Source organism: Aedes albopictus, chromosome 1 (genome assembly GCF_035046485.1).
Source record: "Aedes albopictus strain Foshan chromosome 1, AalbF5, whole genome shotgun sequence".
Classification (NCBI taxonomy): Eukaryota; Metazoa; Arthropoda; class Insecta; order Diptera; family Culicidae; genus Aedes; species Aedes albopictus.
The window spans coordinates 49081088-49103706 of record NC_085136.1 but is presented as its reverse complement, the minus strand read 5'-3'; the positions used below and the strand labels follow the sequence as shown (position 1 = coordinate 49103706).

General features: G+C 43.6%; 1 protein-coding gene across 4 annotated transcripts in view; it reads right to left on the bottom strand.

Moving 5' to 3' along the window:
• LOC109416129 (PDZ domain-containing protein 7) overlaps positions 1–14536 on the bottom strand; it is a 589320-nt gene extending 574784 nt beyond the window's left edge. Inside the window, exons 1-2 of one of the 4 annotated variants that reach the window (XM_062844495.1) lie at positions 12987–14532; positions 11926–12552 (exon numbers count right to left, since the gene is read on the bottom strand). The gene's annotated coding sequence lies outside the window, so the exon portion shown is untranslated. Of the gene's footprint in view, positions 1–11925 lie in introns of all 4 variants that reach the window. The other 3 variants (XM_062844494.1, XM_029855992.2, XM_062844496.1) reach the window with 3 other exon arrangements.
• Positions 14537–22619: the final 8083 nt, after the last annotated feature.

Sequence of the window (22619 nt, the reverse complement as noted above, 5' to 3'; positions counted from 1 at the left end):
ATTTTTCAATGTTGTACGTTATATCGAAGCAAAATGTACGTTATATCGAATTCGCTATATCGAGGGTACGCTATATCGAGGGTACGTTATATCGACGAATACCTGTATTGAAAGAATCTTTCAAGAGATTGTGAAGAATCTTCTCGGCGTTATTGGTAAGTATGGAGTTATTAGCAAGTAAGTAAGTAAGTAAGTAAGTAAGTAAGATCTTTCTAAAACTGTTGGAAATCTATTTGAAGCTTCCGAAACGTCTCTTTGGAGGTTCTGAACTTCTAGCCAGATTTTACTTATTCATCGACCGTATTAAAATTCAAGTTCATCATTTTATGGCTTTATCGGTGATTTTCTACTCGGAGTGTAAGGGAGTAATGGATAATGAAATGATAGATATGATAGTATTCGCTAGGTTGCGAACAAGTGTGAAACTTTATAAAAGGTGACATTAGGCATGAAGGCCATGTATTGAACGAATACATCGAATGCGTGAAACGTATGCCGTACGACCTGAACATTTAACAGATCGACTTGATTGGTAGTTCATACCACCATACCAAGACTGGCAAAAGTTTCAGGCATCACGCCGCAATATAGGCATACCCCTATTAACGGAAGTGTGAATTCCACAAAAGCTACTGATCGATAGAACCAGAATTGAAAACAGAACAATACATAGGTAGTCGGGTGTTTGAAATTTTGCTAGGTTGCTGGGCAATCTTCTTTACTCAGGAGTTTCCGGAAATTCTCCCAAGAGTTCCCCAGGGTAATTTTCAAATAATCTAAACGGAGTTTCTTCGGAGTTTCTGGGATTTCTTGTCAGAGTTTTGAGACAATCTTTGAATCTTTGAAAAAAAAAATCTCTCTGGAGTTTTTGGAGAGATTTCAAAATTTGTGGAGACTCGCTCGGGAGTTTTTGTGGGATCGTTTTGACAATTTTTGAGAATCTCTCCTGAGCATAAGGAGCATCTCCGTAGTTGCTAGAGGTTATGGATAGTCCCTCTGGAGTTTCTGGAAAATCTCTATGGAGTCCATAGTATGGACTTACATGATAAATCTCTGTTACTGGGTAATTTCGGTCTGCAGTACTGGAAATTGTTTCCCAAGTGTGTAGGCAATCTCTTCAGAGTTTCTGGAGAACGACTTCCGAACTATTTCTCAGAAGTTTCTGGAGAACTTCTTCGAGAGAATCTATCAAGTTCCATGGGAATGTTGGGCAATCTCTCCAGAGATTCCGAATTTCCCTGAGTTCCACATAATTTTCTCGTAGTTTATTTTTCAGAATCTCTGTGGGACATACGCTTATTCAGATACTCTTTCTCATCCTTTTCAAAATATTTAAAATTTACAAAATATAATTTAAGGTCCATCCATTAAGTACGTCGGGGGGGGGAGGGGCTTGTTAAAGTGTGACAAGCAATGCATTAGATATAGGAAAAACCCGTACGAAGGGGGAGGGGGTCTGAAATTCCCAATTTTAGCGTGACGTTGGGTGATTCAGGTGATTCGGACAGACCGTTACACGTATATATTTTGGACACTTCCATTTGATTTTGCCCTAAATGTCCAAAACATGTACGCATAACGGTCTGTACAAATTAAATGAATCACCCTACTTAATGAATGCTCCCTTACATAAAGAAACCTCATGAAATTCCTGCCTTAATCAGGCCCTTCTTTTGAACTCTATACATGAATTCCCGTAGGAATATGAGCATTGTTAGAAATGGCTTAGGGAATTCTCTAGAAAATCATATGAAAATCCAGCAGATATGTATTTGCTGAAGAAATCTGTGATTGACCTTCAAGATTCCTCCAAGATTTTTTTAAACATTGCTTTCAAAATTCCTATCGGGATTCCTGCCTGGACTTCTTCAGGACTTTTCCAAATACTTTTTTTTTTGAACAGTCCATAGGGTTCATCCTGAAATTGCTCCCGGAATATTGCTAAGGTTAACTCCTAAAATATTTCCAGGAATTCTTCCCATCATCATAGAGTTCTTGTCCTGGCTACCCCATGCCACGATGGCTCACCCTAACCCACACTGTAGCCACAGACGAAGATCGAACGGTGTGCAGCTGCGGTCGCCCAGCCCGGTAGTCGAGGGCTCTCCACATCACCACATACAGCCAGACAGCAGCGTTCCACACAAAACAACATTAGTGCCACCACTCTGAATGCTCTCGGTCGACACGAGAATCCATCGCCGTCGTCGGCAGCCAACAGCTTCCCACAATTAATAATTATTTATAATACATATATCAACCGTGCCCCGAACAAACCTCACCGACTCGTCGGGGCAATCCAGCCATACAGTAGGCCATGCGCGGTTGTCGTCCCATGCCCATCCTCATCATAGTCGCAGTCGGCGTTTAAAAACAAAACAAGCGATCGTCGTAGTAGTTGGTGGCGAAAAATTGGCTAGATTACTGTATGCTCACCACTTACGGAGAACATGGCAAACTTTGGAAATGTCAAAGACGAATACCTACGTTTGTTGCGACAACTACTGCTAGGGTAGACGGTCGGTTGCCATTGGTGACTTTTGTGGTGTGGCTTGCTAAGGGTGCTTTAAGGGAATGATGCAAAACAGCAGCGACTAGGACTGAGAATTAATGCATTCCAACGGTTTACGGAAGATTTGCCTTTGCTGTTCAGCAAGACCATGCTGAATGCCGAGGGTATCTATCTGAACTCGGTGAATGAATAAAAAATGGTCATTTGACTGAAAAAATTTTAGTCAACAACTTTTGAAGGGTTCATAGAAAGAACACACGTCATTTTCATGGCCTAGTATCCCAAGTGAGTCAGAGCCTGATTCTCAGCTTAGTGTTCTATGAGCTCTTCCTCACTACCACTCATGAGTTCTTCCTCCGTCAATAACCATTTTGCATGTGTGTATCGTATAACATGAACGAAGACACGCTATGCCCAAGGGAGTCGAGGAAATTTCCATTGGAAAAAATAATGAACCGACCGGAAATCGAGCCCTTCATCCTCAGCATGATCTTGCTGAGCCGTGCGCATTCAACATCGGCTATATGGGCCCGTTCCAGTGACTCCTAATTCGCGGTTGTTCAACACAAAGCGTATCATATCAACCTCGGATCGATATCGGCCTACTATGACTAATATTTGTCCGCATCCAATCCACTCATAATAGTTGTTTTTCCGCTACGAAGTTATGCTTCATCTGTAACTCCCACTTCTCTTAACGACATAGGCATATCCCGTCTATAGGAAGCAATTCACCCATAAAGCTGGCAAAAAGTGAAAACAGACTTTTATAAACTAATTATTCACATCACAGCCCATACAATATAATGTGTATATAAATAATACACCTTCCCATCAATCTATCCATCCATCCATCCGACTAACTATCCATCCGTCTTCTGGTCGCGAACGTCGCGTCTACCCCGGTCTCTACAACTACCGTGATTCAGTTCATTCACGCGGCGACGGACCCAAGACTGCTGCGAGTCGGCTACGTTAGGTATCGCAACTTTGGGAAGAAAACAAACGAGTTCCACTATCAGCCATCAGCTAGCCAGACCAGCGACAGAAACAAATACCAAAGTAACGTCCACGTCCTCTACCCGTCCGTCACCGAATCTAAGCGCGCACGGTGTGTTTGCGAGTCGTGTTTTGTGACAGAAAAAAAATCCTAAGTTCTCTTGGTAATTTTCGGCCAACTACCGGTCTGTATAATTCCTCCCTTCCTACCTGTGTGTTCATGTCGCCGACAACGATTTTCACGTCACGCGGCCAGCCACCACCGTATGGTTGCTGTTACTGCGTTGCTCTTACAGTGCACCTTAATGATGCTGTAGTTGATGAAACAGCCCTTTGATTCTCAACGGCTTTTGATGACATCGACGATGGAGCTCCACGTTGGAGATCTAATTGTGAGGCCATCATGCACGAATTATATACCGCAGGCATCTATTGATGAAGACCTGCAGCCGTTGAGTGTTCTCCACTGATACACACCAGGTTTCACTGGCGTATAGCAGAACAGATTTCAGTTAGAAATTCTGATTTTGGTTCGTCGACTGATCTGGTTGTTTTCCATACATTTCTTAAACTCGCAAAAGCAGCCCTCGCCTTCTTGATCCGTGCACCTATGTCGGTCTTGGTACTGCCATCGACCGCAATTTGGCTACCAAGATATTGGAAGCTCTCAACATTCTCCACTACTTGCCCAACTGCCGTAAAGCTGGAAGGATTGACATCTAACGATTTGGTCTTGTTGACGTTGATGGTAAGATCTGCCGTCGAGGAGCGATTAGCAATATCATCGAGCTTATTTTGTATATCAGAACGCCGTTGAGCTAGGAGACCAACGTCATCAGCCAGTTCGGAGTCATTTAATGTTCCATGGTAATGGGCTGCCACAGCAATCCACAATTTGGTTCACGGTCAATCGCACCTACCAGGATCTCGTCGATAACGATGAGGGACAGTAGCGGTGATAGTCTACATCCTTGCCTCACTCCAGCAACAACCCGGATGGGATCGGACCAAACACCGTTGTGCAGTACTCTACACGAAAATGCCCTGTACTGTGCTTCAATGAGGCCGATGATTTTCTCAGGGAGATTCTTGCGCCTGAGAGCTTCCCACATGTTTCCGTGATTGAGACGATCGAAAGCTTTTTCGTAATCAATGAACGCCAGGTAGAGAGACTCTTGGAATTCATTGATTTGCTCCAGAATGATACGGAGCGTAACAATATGATCCACACAGAATCGTACGGTACGGAATCCTGCTTGCTGCCGTCGTAGAGTTGCGTCAATCTTCTCCTGTATCCGGTTAAGGATCATTTTTAGAACGATACACAGTAACATGATGCTTCGCCAATTATCGCATACAGTCAGGTCACGCATTTTGGGTACCTTTACTAAGACGCCTTGCATCCAGTTGGCCGGAAATGTCGCGGTTTCCCATATGTTGCAAAATAATTGATGCAGTAGTTGTGCGGATACTACGGGGTCAGCTTTGAGCATCTCAGCTGATATGCGATCGACCCCTGGGGCCCTGTTAGATTTCATGCTACGGATGCATCCGGATGACTGTTTCTATCTCCTGCGCTGATGGAGCTTCGGCGTTGATACGGGTAATGCGTCGAACTCTTGGCAGATCATGCTGAAGTGTTGGTGGCGTGACCGTTACTTAACAAAGATTTCCAAAGTGCTCGAGCTAGCGTTTCAACTGGTCAGTCGGATCAGTCAGTAACATGTCCAGAAATGTCTTTCACGGGCATCGTAGCATATATTTTCGTCCCACTAAGGCGACGTGAAACATCGTAGAGGAGACGGATGTCGCCTGTGTTTGCGGCTTTCTCGCCTTCGTCGGCTAGGGAGTCTTTGTCTTTGTCCCGTCTGCAAGAGCGTTTCGCTTCCTTCTCGAGAGCCGAATAGCGCTGACGGCCTACGGCTTTGGCTCCTCGTGTTTTCGCTCGCTCTATCGCGGATTTGGCATTCCTTCGCTCCTCTATCTTCCTCCTGGTATCATCTGTGATCCACTGCTTTCTCTGGGTGCGTAGCTCGCCGGTGGCGATGAAGGCGTTGTTGATGGCGCTCCATTGATCTTCTGGAATATCCGCAGCACAGTTCTCTACAAAACCACAAAATTGCCACAAAACTCTGCAAACAGCTCTCCGGTTATCGCTCATTTCTCCGAGTCCGAGACCATGGCGTCCCATGACGTGCTCATAGTCTGAGTTCCCAGAACCAACCTTCGCGTTAAAGTCGCCCACGAGGATCTTGATTTCACCTTTCGAAATCTCGTCCGCGACAGCATACAGTTGACTGTAAAAGTTCTCTTTGTCTAGCAATTCGGCAGCATCGGTTGGCGCGTAACATTAGATCATGGTAAGGTTTCGAACCCGTGTTCTGAATCTGGCTACATTTATCCTCTCATTAATAGGTTCCCACTTCATGCGCGCAGCGTGGGCGTGAACGCTAAGCAGGAAACCAACTCCACGGTGGCGAGGAGCGTGTTCACCTCGTACACCACAGTATAGCAGAATTTGACCCGACGACGCCAATCTGTGTTCTCCAAAGTTCGGCCAACGGACTTCGCTCAGTCCTAGGATCTCAAGCTGCATACGGCTTGCCTCATTGGCTAGTTGTGCCAGTTTACCCTGCTGGGCTAGGGTTAATACATTCCAAGTCCCAATTGTTGTCCGTTGTTTCGCGCTAAAAGTCGTTTGCCGTTGAATCGTAATCGCAATCTTTCATTTTCGGTTCGGTTTGGGTTTTGGAAACAGTAGGTTGTTGGCCTAAGGTCCCCTATCCATCGTGGTGGGGCTGCCACCTTAGGTATAGCTTTCGGTGGAGGTGCATTTCTTACTCAGCCGCTGGATGCCCGAACAAACGCCCCTTGAGTCGAACGTCTATGGTGAACAGACGCTCAGCTTGTACTACATCAATCTAGCTGAAGTGAAAGGACAATAGTGCCCAAGCTGCACAACCAGCTAAGCACACAACTCTTAGCAGGCGGTCTTTTTCATCGCTTGACTCGTGGTAGCATGAGATAGGAACTTGTGAGGACCAGAGCTATGTTGAACGCTTTCCTTATCGACTCACCGTTTTGCGGCCCAGGTTCCAACCCTCTAGGATGTATATCGAGAGCACTAGAGCGTCGTATTGAAACATACAACTTATCTAGATCAGTATCAGCAGATCTAGATTAAAACCAAGAATATAAAAGTCAATTAATCAATCTATACAACTTTGCTCAATACCCCCTCTAGGATGCTTGGCAAGAACACTGTAGTAGCGCTTATTCGTCGAGAGCCGCAATTGAGCTAGGGATGTTCAAGATAGTTGCGGAAAAATAACAAATTAAAAAAAAAGTTCCTTACTTACGCTATTTTGGAGGAAAAATGAGCATCTCTAAAAACATGGATGCTTGAGCTTGATTGACTGCCCGTAGATGCTACTCCAGTATCGCCAGACCAGCTACACTCACGCAAGGAACCAATGAGATCATCTGCCGGGAACAAGCAGTCATCTTCAGTGTGTGAGCGTTGGTGATCTTCTATTTTTTAGGCGACAATGGTGCCTGCCACGTCAGGTTGCAGGTCAATGTGGGGAAGGGGAAGGAAGTGATGATTGCAACCGTTTGTATCCACATCAGACCGAATATACCTCTGCACAAACTCATGCGGATGTCGGAGTGTTGGTGGGATATGCTTGGCAGAGGACTCACACATTGGTGCGGGGATGCCAGGCGAATGGTGATAGATTAGTGCGATTACTACACTAAGGTCTTTTTTTACACGGGTAGTTTTTCTGCTTCAACTCGGTCAATTTTGGGCCAATTCACATGAAAATTTGTACACAGGTAGACACGGTCAGTACTACCTGTGTACGGAAAATCAGATAGGTAGGTTCAAAATTGACCGAGTTAAAGCAGAAAAACTACCCGTGTAAAAAAAGACCTTACTATGAAGCTGAAGCGACACAGTTCGCTTGATTGCATAACTTGTAGGCGTTATCCTGATAGATTGACACTGTGCTGTGAAAGTTGAAAGCAAGGGAAATGGCTTTTCAGCCATTTCTGGGTCTAGCGATGGCTATGAACATATGAATACACATGAGTTGTGTATATAGAGAGGAGAGTATAGAGAAAGTGGATAGAAATAAACAAAGTGGAAAGAAAGGGACGGGAAAACTACCATGTATCACCTTCTAATTGTTGTACGCCGTAATCATCAACTTATCATGGATTTCCGTTTTAATTTCTTCAACAGTTTTTATTGCAATTCCTGCTAAAAATAACATTTTGGAAATTATTTTGCTCCATAATGTAGCGCTAGAACTTAACACCGCTAGCCATGATGGTCTCCCATAGCGGAAGGTCCGAAAGAGCTTGAAACTATTGAGAAATCATCATGTCTACAGGTCGTAAGCCCTGATAAAGTGTGGAACGTTTTGATGGCTGTGATCCCTGACCATCATGTCAAAAACCCAGGGATACCCAAGTGATCATACTGTTAGGGTTGCATGTGTGAGGCGCATATATTGACAGGCATTGCTATGGACCGTTAGGGCTGAGTAGGGTCGGGGAATGGATCTACGATTGCTGAATTATACTGAAAAAGTTGTGATTCAGCAGTGGTGGCACCTCTTTCCGCTTTTGTTCGGCCTTGGTGGTTGGTGTGGGGTGGTGCGTGTCGGTGTGTGTGTGTGCTTTGTGCGTGCGGTGCATACGGCTTCAGCAGGGTGGTTACTTGGGTAGTGTGGGATAATTGGGTTTGGGACTGAGGGGGTCGTCGTTGATAAGGCCGACATCATTGAGTGCTCAGTGTTGGCGGTTATATTGGTGACGATTTCTTCAGCCTTAAGATGTCATTTATACCACGCACAGACTTTTGGGAAGAGGGAGTACTTTGTAATGCAAGAGAGGGATTTTAACTCTGTGTTACGGGTTGGGCGAGGTCATGCAGATAGACTCAACCCAGGTGACCGTGCGACTCGGACAGTGATGCATGAATGAGTGCGGTGTGGGTGAGGTGTGCTGCCCTGTGGGTGCAGGTCAGTCCGGGATGGAGTGGAAAGAGACCCTTCTCTACTCTAGGTCGGTTTCGGTTGTACGGGCGGGGTAGTGTTTGTCTTATTTGTGCCGTGTTGTACGTGATTTGCGGTCCGAGCTGCGTGGGTACTTGGGAAGCTTGCTGTGCCCTGTAATCTAGATTTTGGTTTTAAGGTGAAGCTAAGGCTGGGCTGTGCCTCGGATTTGTTAGGCGCAGGTCGGGAGAGCTGATGACAGTTTGTGCTGGGGGGTTTGCTCGATTGGTTATTCACTGGTGGTGGCCAGTCGATCGACTTATCAGCGCTGCCTGTCATTTGGTTCTTGGGGTTTGTGCTCTCGAGGTTCGGGGCGTTGTTTCGTTGTATCTTCGCTTTAATACTAATATTCCTTGTTTGAATTAACTGACTGTTTTTTACAGGCGCTTAACTCATTCTATTTCATAGATTGCCCAATTTAAGGGTAATGGTTCAATAGGGTGTTAGCAATCAGAGTGGATTAGAACGAGTTGGTGCCTACAATACACCAACACTAACACATATACACCAATACTTACACGCACACATGCACCTACAACTAGCTGTAAAAGACCAGTGGGCGGGACAATGGTGCCTACCCAACAGTTGTAGGTGGGGTGTTTGGCTTAGCTACATGACTTGGTCCAGCAAGCCCATAAACATCAATTGGTAGACGTATTGCCTAGTGAAAAGACAACGCAGATGGGCGAAAGCCAGGGGATGCGTTGATAATAGCAGAATAGCAGAATAGCAGAATAATGTAGCGCTAGAACTTGATTTCGAAACTTTATCAAAAAATCTTTTGGAAAATCTCCACAAACCACCTTAGCAGTAGAACTTTTTTTTAGTGAGAATTATCAATAATTGCTGCTTTCCGATTGCGAAAAATGGGCTATTGTGCAAAAACTCTTTTAAATCAATTCACCAAGAGCATTCTGCTCAAAGGGCTCGAAATGTCGGATAAGAAAACACATTTTCTCGATTTTTCAATTCTTAATGAACAAAAAAAGCCTATTAATAGAGACCCCCACAACACTGTGTCCCCATATTTGCAAATGCAGCCCTGGCTCCCGGAATTTATAATGAGATGCTGTTATGCTGAGAATTTTCCTGCTTGGATTGTTCCAGGATTTGCTGTGGGGATTCTTCCATGGATTTATCCCTTAAGGAATTCGTGGTGAGATTCCTTCAGAAATTCTTGATGCGATTCCATCAGGTATTTCTGCCTTATTTTTCTAGAATTCATCAAATCATCATATGGCACAAATGTCCCAAATGGAGGATAACGTGCCTCTGGAGCCGGCCTTCTGATACCTGGAGTTGCTCCAGACATCCCCCGTGCTTTTTTTTATTAAGTCCTCCATGGATTTCTCCAGAATTTTCATCTCATATCCTAACAGTGATTTCTTCGAAGATTGCAAAAGGAATTCCTTCAATGATTTTGTTTACCTAGAATTGCTCTAGGAATTCCTCCTGGGATACCTCTAGGCTCTAGAGATTTCTTCGAAGATTGCAATAAGGTTTCTTTCAGGTATTACTTATGCAATGGATTTATCCGAAACTCCTGTAGAGGTTGCAGAAACTTCTTACGGGATCCCTTCAGGATTGCGTTGAAGGTTACGTCCCGTAATTCCTCGGATAATTCATCCAGGAATTCCCCCAAAAAATCTTCAAAGTTTTCTCCAAAGATTTTTTAGGAACCCGTTTTGAAGATTCAAGTGGAAAGGTAGCGAAAACGTAGCCAATTTGGGAAGTATGACATACTTTCGTCCAGATGATGGTTCATTCTAATTCTTTGACAGCTAAAGCTAGCTAAACAATTTGCGCTGCCGTCTACTGTCTTTTGAAAACTACAGTTGGTATAAGCTGCAAAGAGGCTGTGTTCTAATAGGGATGTCATGGCAAGAAGACCATACAGAATTTTTAACTGTAAACTGTTCAACTGTAAAATGCCGAAGAATCGTTATACCAAAGCATTAAATATTCACATTAAAATCTCATTTCTTCGGTGCTCTCAACACCCACGCTGTTTTTTAACCACAAAGCAAACACCTCCTATCATCGTAACCCCTTATACGCTGGGGGAATTTCAGGGGGAAAAAATCTAAAAGAATCCCTAGAGGACTTCCTGAGCGAATTCTTGGAAGATTTTCTTAAATACTCTCGAAAGAATATCTGAAGGAATCTAAGAACATGAAGATTTGTTCCGTGGAGTAATTTCTAGAAAACTATTTAACTGATGTTCTGAAAGTATCCCTGAAGAGCTTCATGAAGAAATTCATGAAAGAATATCTGAAGCGACCCATCAAAGGTTTTCTAAAAGAGTTTATTGTTAAATTTCCTGGGAAATCCCTGAAACAATTTTCAAAGCAGTCTCCGAACAAGATTTCCGAAGAAATTCGTGGAAGTTTTTAAACGAACCCGTGAAGGAATTCCTTGGAAATTTCAGAAGGAATCTCTGAAGCATTTTCTAAAGAAATCCGTGTAGGTTTCTTTAAAGGAATCCCTGAATTGTTTTCCGAAAAAAAAAATCCTGGAGGTTTTTGTATAAATATTAGAAGGAGCTTCTGATGCAATCCATGTGAGATTTACTAGAAAAAAAATGTTTTTTGAACATGGAATTTCTGGAAGTATTTCTGAAACAATTCCTGAAGAAAGTTTCCGAATATATGTTTTGAAGATTTAATTAAAGGAACTTTTACGAGAATTTCTTCTGGGAATTTCTGGAGAAATTTTTAGGAACTCCTTGAAAAGTTTCTCTATGTAATTTTAGAAGGTTAAAAAACTCTCGGAAGTCCTTCTTAATGAATATGCAAAGAATGCTCTAAAGGAATTGTTATTTAAATTCAAGAACAAATAACTGGTAGAATTTCAGAAAAATCCCTGATTGTAGAATTAGTATTAAGTTAACATACACTTTAGTAAAAATTCAAAAAAGGAAGAATCCCTAGAGGAATTCTGTTTATACTTATGGAGGAATGGCTATGCAAGGCCTTCTAATAGAACTCTGCAATAAAATTGTACAAACAGCATGGGTATTTCTTGCTTAATTAGATGCTATTTGAGTAAAAGCTTGGGTCACCGTATTGTTTTATTTCCCATTTTATGCCTCTCAAGGAACACAGTGACCAAAGTTTTACTCAAACAGCATCAAATTGGGTTAGAAGTCATAATACCCACGTTTGCACCAATGAAATGGCAGAGAAGGAGAATTAATCATGTACACACCATAAGCTCAGCTCATTATAACAAATCTAGCACTTCATCAATCGTGTGCTATTATGTCTGCTTTTCTTGCTACTTTTTTAGCTATTTGGAACAAAATTCAAAACTATGCGGAATTATTATTGAATTTTATTGAGAATAACATACCTGTTTTCGAGCACCAATCCTACGGACACTTTTACTATCAGTTATCACTCTCAGTCACACCGTGTGTGAGATTGCTTCCTCCACACACGCGGTTGTTGACGACAACCGTTTTCGCTACCAAAAACTCTTCATCTTTTCACCACCGCCAACTACGACGACGACGCCAACCATATCATCATCTTCATCATAGCCCGGACTGCCGGATCACACAACACGCTCGCCGGGTCCCAGTAACCTTCGTCTTCAGCTTTGTCGTCCGACGACACCACCAGGCACCAGGCCTTCTTCGATGTTCTCTTTGGGCAAAAGAAAAAAAAACACGTCTTTCCTTCGTTTATCCCCAACTGCTCTTCTCGCTAGTTTTGGACTTGGCACTACTTGAAAAGATCAACGTTTTCACTTGTTTTTTTTTTGCCTCTCTCACTCCTTACTTAAACATTAACTTTTGCTCTTACGCTTTGACCAACACCGCCGCGCCGCCGCGTTCGTTTGTACTCGTCGTCTTCTTGGATCGTCGTCCAACTTGGCTGCCGGACGGTGTTTAAACTGCGGTACACAAGTCACTCTTTTGTTCCGAGGGCTTGTCTCTGCCTGTATGCTGTTTTAATGCATTTCACTTCAGACCCTCTGCCGATTTCCGAAAAGAAAAAAAAACTCAAAGATAATTAACGTCCCAACCCACTGTCTTCTTTGGTTGGTGTGGCGACCACCACCACACAGAACAGATGTTGCGAAATTGGCCCTAAAAGTGATCCTTGACTGCGACGATGCATCAACCCCAAACCCGGACTAAAAATTCGCAGAAGGTTCAAATGTCATTGGACTCTTCCCCTACGGCTCAGCATGATCACATCCCATAGGTCAAAAAGATCGTACCAAAATCGTCCAGTCCCAAAAAAACGATCTCGTTCGTAATTGCTGAACCGTAAACTCTTCCACTCGATCGCAGGTTCAGGAAAAAACAAAGAATTTGCACACTTCAACTAATCCAATCCCACAATAGCACACTACTCAAACCATTATAAAATTATCATCCGTAGATACAACACAACGATCCATACATATCACAGCTAGCTTAGATCGGCAGCGCACACTTTGTTCTTCGATGTCGTCGTTTATTGCCAGCGTCGTCTATTGCGCTACAAAACCAAACCACTGCACTGCAGACTCGATCAGATCAACGGGGATCACAGCAAAACCAACCATAGGCCAGCTAATCCCCGGTCTAACCCGTCGCGTCGTCGTGATCGCCACAACCCGTCCCGGGGAGAATGTCGTCACGGCTGGGCTGGCTCGCAAGCTAGCAGAGCACCCAGCAGCAGGTTCACCCTTCTCCCTCCACTCACCACAAAAAAAAACACTCGCTTCCTTTCCCAGCTCTTCTACAGAACCGGGGTCCCCCTTGTACTCCGGGGGTCTCTGGGGAGCTTCTAGGAGCTGTCTGTCGCTATAACGTCCACTATGGAACACGCGATCAATCGAATGATCCCGCGCACACACGTTCGATGCACCAGCGAGAGAGACCGACGAACCGACCGAACTCGACGAAGGAGGCGTTCGTACTGAACTAGCTGCACTGCTGCAAACCGCGGTTCAGTGGACGTCGTGGTTTAGTGAGTGCCTATGAGGCGACGCCGGCGACTTCGGTGGGAGAGCGAGCGACGAACCTCTCGCGCTCACCTGTGGAGGTTCGCGGATCTCTCGCTCACCTGTGCTACTGCCAGTGCCTTGCCCATAGGTGGTGAAGGCGAGTGAGGATCGCCACCTCAGGTCGGTATAGAAAGGCTTTCCGTACTTTACGCGTGGATTAGCTGCACGTTTGAACTGTGAGCTGGTTTAACTGGAACTCACGGTGCACATATTGCTGTGCAATCACTCACTGTCGATTGCGGAAGGGTTGCCATATTGTAATGTAGGTTATTTTTAATTTGGAAACATTTTAATTTTTGATCGATCGGTTTATTTATAACGTAGACACAGACAAACAGATGTCACACTTGACTTCATTTCCATTTTCATCTTTTTGACAAATAATTCAAATACTCTTCTATTCGACGTTAACTCAGTACCCCCATCTAGTGAGCGCTTTGCGTGATTTGCCTTGGACGATTGTGTTTCGTGACGATGATATCGGTCGCAATTTATTTTAGGTGATACTGTTTGTCTGTCTGGGACGTTAGATAATATGGCAGCAAGTTACACTTATACTCTTTAAGGCAGGTTATTTTATGCATTTTTAATCCTTGCACGTTGTCAAAGAGGGAGAGCTTCAATCAAAACCAATATTGTGCACAAGAAAATGTAAACGCCAGGGAGCGATTATGGGAGAGAGTAGAGGGACATTTCAGAGGCGTTTCAGGGGGTCCTATGGGAGAGGAGAGACACCAAGAGATTCCAGGGGCGTGCCAAGAGGGTCTCAATGAGTACCAGGAGATCTCATAGGTGCTTCAGGCAGCTCCACCGGGTTTCAGATGGAGGGGTACCTGGAGGTCTCACGGGCATTTCAAAGAGTTTTCAGAGGCCTACAAGAAGATCCGATGGAGTTTCAGAGGCTTTAAAGATGGCCTCAGAGGCGCTTCAATCGTTCTCAGGTGGTTCCAGGGGAGTTCCTGAGGGTCTCAGGAACGTTTCAGGGAGTTTCATAGGGTACCGGAGATTTTCAGGCAATTCGAGCGGGCTTCAAAGGGGCGTTTCAAAGGGTTTTCAGAAGCCTTCAAGGGAGTTCGATGGGGTTGCAGTGGCGTTGCAGGAGGTCGCAAGGGAGTTCCATTTGGCCTCAGGGACGCGTAAAGAGATCTCAATGGATTCCATGGGAGTTCCACAGGGTCTCAAGGGCGTTTCAGGGAGTACCGAATATCTTTAAGGCGTTTCAAGGAGGCCCCAGGGATATCAGGGGGTAGCAGAAAATCTTGGGGGTGTTTCATGCGGTTCAAGAGCTTTTCAGAGGGTACCTGGAGGTCTCAGGGGCGTTTCAAAAAGTTTTAAGAGAACTCAAAGGGAGTCCGATGGGGTTTCATGGGTCTTGCAGGGGGTTCCAGGTGGGCTATGGGGCGCTACAAGGGGTATCAGGATTTCCAGGGGGAGTTCCTGAGGATCTCAGGGGCGTTTAAGATGGCCTCAGATGCGCTTCAAGCGATCTCAGGTGGTTCCAGGGGGGTTCCAGAGGGTCTCAGGAGCGTTTCAAGTGCGTTTCAGGTAATCCGGGAGATCTAAGGGGCATTTCAAAGGGTTTTCAGAGACCTTCAAGGGAGGTCGATGAGGTTCCAGGGGCGTTACAGGAGGTCGCAGGGGGGTTCCATGTGGCCTCAGCGACGCATCAAGTGGTATCAGCGGATTCCAAGGCGTTTCAAGGAGGTCCCAGGGATATCAAGGGGTAGGAGGAAATCTTAGGGCTGTTTTATGCGGTCCAAGAGCTTTTCAGTGGGGTAACTGGTCTTAGGGTCGTTTCAAAGGGTTTTCAGATGCCTTAAAGGGAGTCCGATGTGGTTTCATGGGTGTTGCAGGGGGTTCCTGGTGGCCTATGGGGCACTACAAGGGGTTTCATGATTGCCAAGGGGAAGTTCCAGAGGGTCTCAGGGGCGTTTTTGGTGTATTTTAGAGAGTTTCAACGGGTACCAGGATATCTCAGGGGCGTTTCAAGGAGGTCCCAGGGGATTTCTGATGTACGAGGTGGGCTCAGGGGCATTGAGGATGGTCTCAGTAACTAAGCATAGGGTTTCAGGGGATTCCAGGGGAATCCAAGAAGTCTCAGAACGCTAAGGGTTGCAGGGAGTCTCAGAGGGATTCTAGGAGGCCTCAGGAACACTTAATGGGTCTTAGGGGGTTTCATTGGACTTCAAGGGCCTCAAGGAGTGCTTCAAGGAGTTCAGAGGGTTCACGGGAGCCCCATGGGGTTTCAGGGAGTACCATGAGATCTTAGGGGCATTCGAGGGGGTCTCAGGCTCGTGTCAGGAACGTTTCAGGGTGTACCAGGCGTTCAAAGGGGTTTGAAGGAGAAACCAAGATATCTCAGGGGCGTTTCAAAGAGTGTTTGAGGGGTTTCAGGGAGTACCATGATGTCCCATGGGCGTTCAAGGGGGTTTCAGGATCGTCTCAGGGACATTTCAAGGGGTCTCAGGCGCGATTCTAGGTGTTTCATGGGGTACCAGGAGATCTCAGTGGCATTTCACGTAGAACCCACGGAGTTTCAGGGGCGTTTCAGGGAAATCCCAGAGGATTTCTGGGGGTTGAATCACGCTTAATAAGCCAGAGAAGCGGCTGCGGGTGTTAGTACCAGTTCCGGGTGTCCCGCCAGAGGTGGGAAAAATGTTTAGGTTATCCAAATTCATACATGCGACGCATCAAATCGCTTTTTTTTTTTTGAACCAAATTCATGCATGCGATACATCAAACCGAGGTTTTTTAAGTGAAGAACAATTAGCAAGAAAATAGGCTGAAACCACATTGGAGACTACCGGTAGGGTTACAGAACCAGCAGATGACTCAGTCAACCAGTGATCGTATAAGATATTGCATAAGATGTTAAAGTGGAGGCGATATGCGTACATTTTCCATGTGCCTAAATGGAGACATGCACGCATATGGGCTTTACTTTATCATCTTATGCAACATCTTATACAATTACTGGTTGTCTGGAGATATCTCGATGTTTATGGATAATGAAGTAATGGTTGTGTCTGTAACTGAAATTTTTCAACTTTTTGGTGCAACCTCTGGGGCGATTCTAAACAGACGAAAAACAGTTACGATTATGATCGGCAACGCAACGGAATGGCTAAATATAGAAAATTTCATCAATATCCTCGGAGCTGTGTATGGCGAGAATGTCCAGCAAGCTCGGAAAAAAACTGAGAAAATTTTCTACAAGGCATCAAGACTAGAATTTGGTTGCAGAATCTGAGAAAATTGAACATCATTCAAAAAGTAAGTTTGCTTAATGCATATATAAGCTCCAAACTATGGTACATGGCATCGAACATAGGATACTTTCAAGCAAGTCATCGTATACTGCACTTCGAAAGGGCTTTCGCTAATTGTAGGCAGTGATCCTAATGCTCACCATATAATCTGGGGCAGCTCAAACATCAATTTGAGAGGCTCCAGTTTGATGGAGTACTTAAGTAGTACAGATATTGGATAACTTAACATAGGCAATCGCCCAACCTTTATGGTATCTGCTTGAGAGGAAGTGTTGGACATAACGCTTTGATCTAGCAGAATTAGTCATGAGCTGACCAATTGGCATGTGTCAGATGAAGAATCTTTATCTGACCATCACTGCATCTTTTTTGAACATGTCAATGTTACTTCGCAAACTTTGCGTTTCAGGAACCCCCGGTCAACCAACCGGGATCTCTACCGATTTGGTTGCAGCCGATATTCTGTAGTTCTAAACCCGCTGTGGTAAAGAGCTATAGGCTCTCTATCGCTTTTTGCGTTTCAGAGGGCGCTGTTTGAAGCCATTATTGTACGCTTTTGCGTTAGTACCCTCTCCAGGGTATTTTCCCCCTATTTCCCTACCTGTCCTTATTCCCATCCTTTTCCTTATCTCCTTCCTTTTCCCTCAGGTAGATGATGAAATAGGCTACCCGCAGAAAAATGCATGATAAAATCAAAAATATTTCAGGTAAACTCAAAAAAATTGTCAATTTGTTCTGGCAACAAAAATAAAACTGTTTGGAGCAAATCGAACGTCACATTTGAAGCTAATTCAGTCCATTTTTGAAACAAACATGCATCTTCTGACAGGTCATGTTAGAAACAAATGTAAATTTTTTTGTTTTTTTTTGTGGTAGGTCGGCCCTACGGAAATATTTGTTTTCCAATTAAATTTACAAAGTCATTTTATAATCTAGGAAAACCCACCTCCCGCGTGGCACTTTCAATGCCAACATCATGTAGATAACATAAGCTTCCGAAATCAATTGGATTTCGTGGAAGCTTTTGGTGAAACTTGACTTTTTTTTGCAAGAGGAAATCTTGTTTGGTGCTGCAGCTGGAATTTGAGAGTTTTGTTTATGTTCTTGACGGCGGAACGGGGGGCTCTTCAATGGGTATTGTAGAAATCAATATGTAATTGAGTTAGTTTTAAATATTTCATCAGTTTACCGAATAAACATGAATATTTTTGTTTCAAACGAACGAAATTTGACTCCGTGATATTATTATGGCGATGGCAAAAATGTCCCAAATGGAGAATCACGTGCCTCTGAAGCCAGCCTTCTGATACCTGATACCTGATAGCAGTTTTGAATGAATTCCTCCAGGTGTTCGTTTATTGCAACTTCAACAACACAGTGTCCCAAAGTTTTGCTCTAGCAGCATCAGATTATGCTAGGAATCATAATACCCATGAGATTACACCGTTTCAATGCAAAAACAAAGAGTTTAGCATTTCAATATACAGAAAAAACAGCTCATTACTACAAATCTAGTACTTTACTTATTGTATCTTATTCCTTCTGGGAATCCCGGAAACAGTACTTCTGAAGACATTCCAAATTTATAGAAATCTCAGAAGGAAATGTTGGTGGGATCACAACAATAATTCCTAGAGGATTTCTAGTACTCCTGGATGCATGCCAGACACAACCTCTTAAAAAAAAATCAGAAAAAAACTTCTGGAAGAATCACGGAGGGAACTTCTGAAGGAATCCTGGATAGACAGGACCGAGTCCTTACCAAATTTTCTCCTGAATCGCTGAAAAAATCCTAACAGGACGGATTAAATTCCAGAAGGAACTTTAAGAGGAATACCGATAGAAATCACGGTTGAAATTCCCAGAAGTTGAAGGAATTCTTGGATGAATCCCAGAAGCAATCCTGGTCATTCTTGGAAAATCTTGAGGGAATCCCAGAAGAAACTCCAGCAGGTATTCTAGTCTAGTCTAGTCTAGTCTAGTCTGCACATACACAGCCATCTCTTGGAAGATTCCTGGAAATTGATAAACTCGACCACTTTTATCATTTTTCTTGTCATTATCAAAAATTGCAGTACATCGGAGATACATTACAAGTTATGGAATACATTTAATAAATTAAGGATCGGCGACATCTCGTCAGCCGATCTGTATAGTATGCAGTATTGATTCGAAGTAAATACGTTCAGAGTGACGTTGCTAAGAAAATTATTGTCACTCCGTTGTGGAGCGGACCTGGTGTGATGGTTAGAACACTTGACTATCACGCCGAGGACCTGGGATCGAATCCCACTCCCAACAAACTCACAAAATGTGAGTTCTTCCTTCGGAAGGGAAGTAGAGCGTGGGCCCCGAGATGAACTAGCCTAGGGCTAAAAATCTCGTTAAGGACAAGGTATTTGGAGTACATAGCTCAAATTTTCTAGAGCCCCATGTTTAAGAACCGGTGAACGGATTTGGATCAAAATGCATCATGCTGATTGTTCAGTGGTTGTCATCAGCGTGATGCATTTTGATTCAAATCCGTTCAACGGTTCTAAAAAACGGTGCTCTAGAAAATTTGAGCTATGTACTCCAAATACCTTGTCCTTAATACAAATAAAAAAAAATTGTCACTCCGTTGGAGCAATCCTTCCTGGGATGGGACATAGAAATTTAACCCTCGTGTCCAGGCTCGAAAGCCTAGATTTAAGCGTTATTACTCGCTCTCTGAAACGAGATAAAATATTATAATTCCCTCCCCGACTGTAGTACAAAATAAAATATCCCATATCATAAGAAACACAAAAGTAAAACAGGCAATCGCTACAGAAACCTTGTATAAAAGTTCATAACATTACAATGAACTTATAAAAATCATTCTATCGGCTGTTGGTCGATCACCATCAGTAGCAACACGCTACATCTGTGTACTACTAGCGAGGTATTTCCATCACGTGTTGAACAAAGCATGTGTTATCAATAAGCTTTGCAATTATGTTATTCAAACTAGATCAAAGTAATCAAATCAGAAATATCTCACCGGTTATACTGATGGAAGTCCAAAAGGTGTGGCAACTGCTACATGTGCATTCTGACATGTTGCAGTAGCTTCTCCGACAAACGGTAATTAAAGGAACTCCAGGAGGTATTCGTAAAGGAACTCCTAAGGGAGTCCTTGAAGGAGCTTCTGCAGGAATCCAAGAAAGACTCCAAGAAACTCCTTGAGATTCCTCAACAACTCCAAGAAAAATCACAGTAGAAACTTTTAAAGAATTCCCAGAAGGAAGTGCTGAAGGAATTCTCGAAAAAGGAAATCCGTAGAAAATTCTTGACGAATTTTGGAAGAAACTAGGGTAAAAGCCCCCTTCTTCGGCCTAGTACCTATATTCATCTCATTTTGTCTCAAGGACTAGAGATGTGCGCCGTCGAGATTTATTACTTCACGCCGCCGGATGTTTTGATTTTCTAGCACGCCGCCAGCTTAAAACTCACCACGCCACCGAACTTAGAATTTCCCCAATAATCTTCAGAAAATAATCGATTTAAGTTTAAACGCTCCCATAATGAATGCATGTCATTCATTGCCGAATAAACAAAATATTTCGTTCAATGATCCTGTTGAGATTTTAGTTACTTTTTAGTCACTTATATATCATCATATAAAAATCCTAGCAAATATCATATTCTTCACACAAGGTGTATAAAGCATGCAATGACAGCATGCATGCTTTTCCCCGCGTGACGTCATAACGACGTTCGTTTATAATTGAGGGGGCAATTTTTCATTACATACATACAAAATGTGAGGAATTTCAAAATCAACCCAATTTTCTCCGATGCAATGAAATCTGAAGAATTCAGGATCTAATAATTCAATTCATGCCATAACTTAAGAATTATTTAGGCAGCATCCATTTATAACGTAACGCTAAAATTTATATTTTTGCGACCCCCCCCCCCCCCCTCCCGCTCCGTAACGCTTTTTTTGTATGGAAATCCAAAAATTTTTGTACGGGCCGTAACGCTTGGCCATACTACCCCCTCCCCCAAGAGAGTTACGTAATTTGTGGACTGCGCCTTATGGATTTTTTTTATTTATTATGGAACGTTTAATTGTCTGCCGCACTATATACGAGTGCGCAATTACAAGTTATTACACTAAAACCTCAATTTATGCACATGGCTGGGGGTGCATAAATTAAAAAAGGCATAAAATGAGGGAAATTTGTGCATAAAAAAAAACGCTTCCGTAACGCCTCTGAATCCCGCCGAAAATGCTCTGAAACTTCCTGAAATGGCTCCAAAATTCCCCTTAAATCGCCTCGTACCCCATGTAACGCACCTGCGACGCTCCGAAACCCCCGAAAACGCCTCCAAAAGGCCTCTGAATCCCGCCAAAAATGCTCTGAAACTTTCGAAATGCCTCCAAAATCCCTCTAAAATCCCCTCGGACCCAATGTAACGCATCTGAACCCCCAAAAACGCCTGCCTAACGCCTCCGAATCCATCTAAGACCCACTTGCACCCGTTTAACGCACGTGAGATCCTCGGAAACCCCCGAAAACGTACCAGTAACGCCTCCGAACCCCGTCGAAAATCCTCTGAAACTCTCTGCAATGCTTTCGAAAACCCCCCGGAGATCCCCTGGTACCTCGGGGAAACCCCTGGGAACCCCCTGAAACTCCCCTGTGACTTCCATTTGCTCATCCTTATAAACACCCTTTAGCCGCCGTTGCAATAGTTACCGTCATTATTAAATATTCTTATGCACAATATTGGTTCTGAGTAGCTTTCCCTTAATTTATGCAGGTCATAAAAAAAGGTGCATAAATTAAAAAGTGCATCAAAATAACATGCATAAATTGAGGTTTTAGTGTATTTACATTCTCATATGCAAAGTATAGTTTGTTAAAATGTTTCGCTATATGATATGTAAAAGAGCGAAATATTGAATTCTCATTTTTAACGCCGCCGCCGCCGACGACCAAAAATGATGTTTTAACCGCGGCGCACATCTCTGCCGAAGCACCAAAGCAAGCATCACAGCGGTGCCAGACATCAAGAAACAAGTAGTTAATTGAATGAGATTTGGTCACTACAAATACGATGTTTTTTTCAATCAGAATATGGTCGTTTCTTGGTTTAACATCTTGGTTATCGAACTTCTACGCAAATCGATCAATAATTTCATTTTCCAACGCCATTTCTTTCAAAATATTTGGTTTGGTTTTCATCTAAATATGCTGCTACCGCTCAAGCTTTACGAACTATCATCCAGTTCGGCAGCACTGATTTGCCAATCAGCTGTGAATGTATGCGAGTGCAAAACGTGGGGAGCGAGCATAGACGATTCGTCGCGCCGCACATTGTTATGACTTCTCCTTTGCGAGAGAGGAAAACAATCACAATGAAACTGTCACCTGCTAGGGAAAGGGAGTGCGTTAGTGGGTGAGTGCAGAATGCTCTACGATGAGAAAATGTGAGAGTGGTTGTGGATTTGCTGTAAACAGTGAAGAGAATTGTCAGACAAAAGAGGCACAAAACAAGCAACAAAGAAGGTGCGACGATTACTCTTTATCCCTACTAGTAACAGATAATGACATGATCTCGATTTTTTTTGTTGCAGACAAAACGGAAGCTGAATTTGTTGCGTACTTTTCAACTCGTGAATAATCAATTATTACCAACCCAAAGTCGAAACTGTATGATGATAGAGTTTCACCAGAGTTGCAGTGTTTACCGACTCGAAGTTACCGTTCGAAAATCGCAATGCAAGGCTTAAAAATCTCTAAA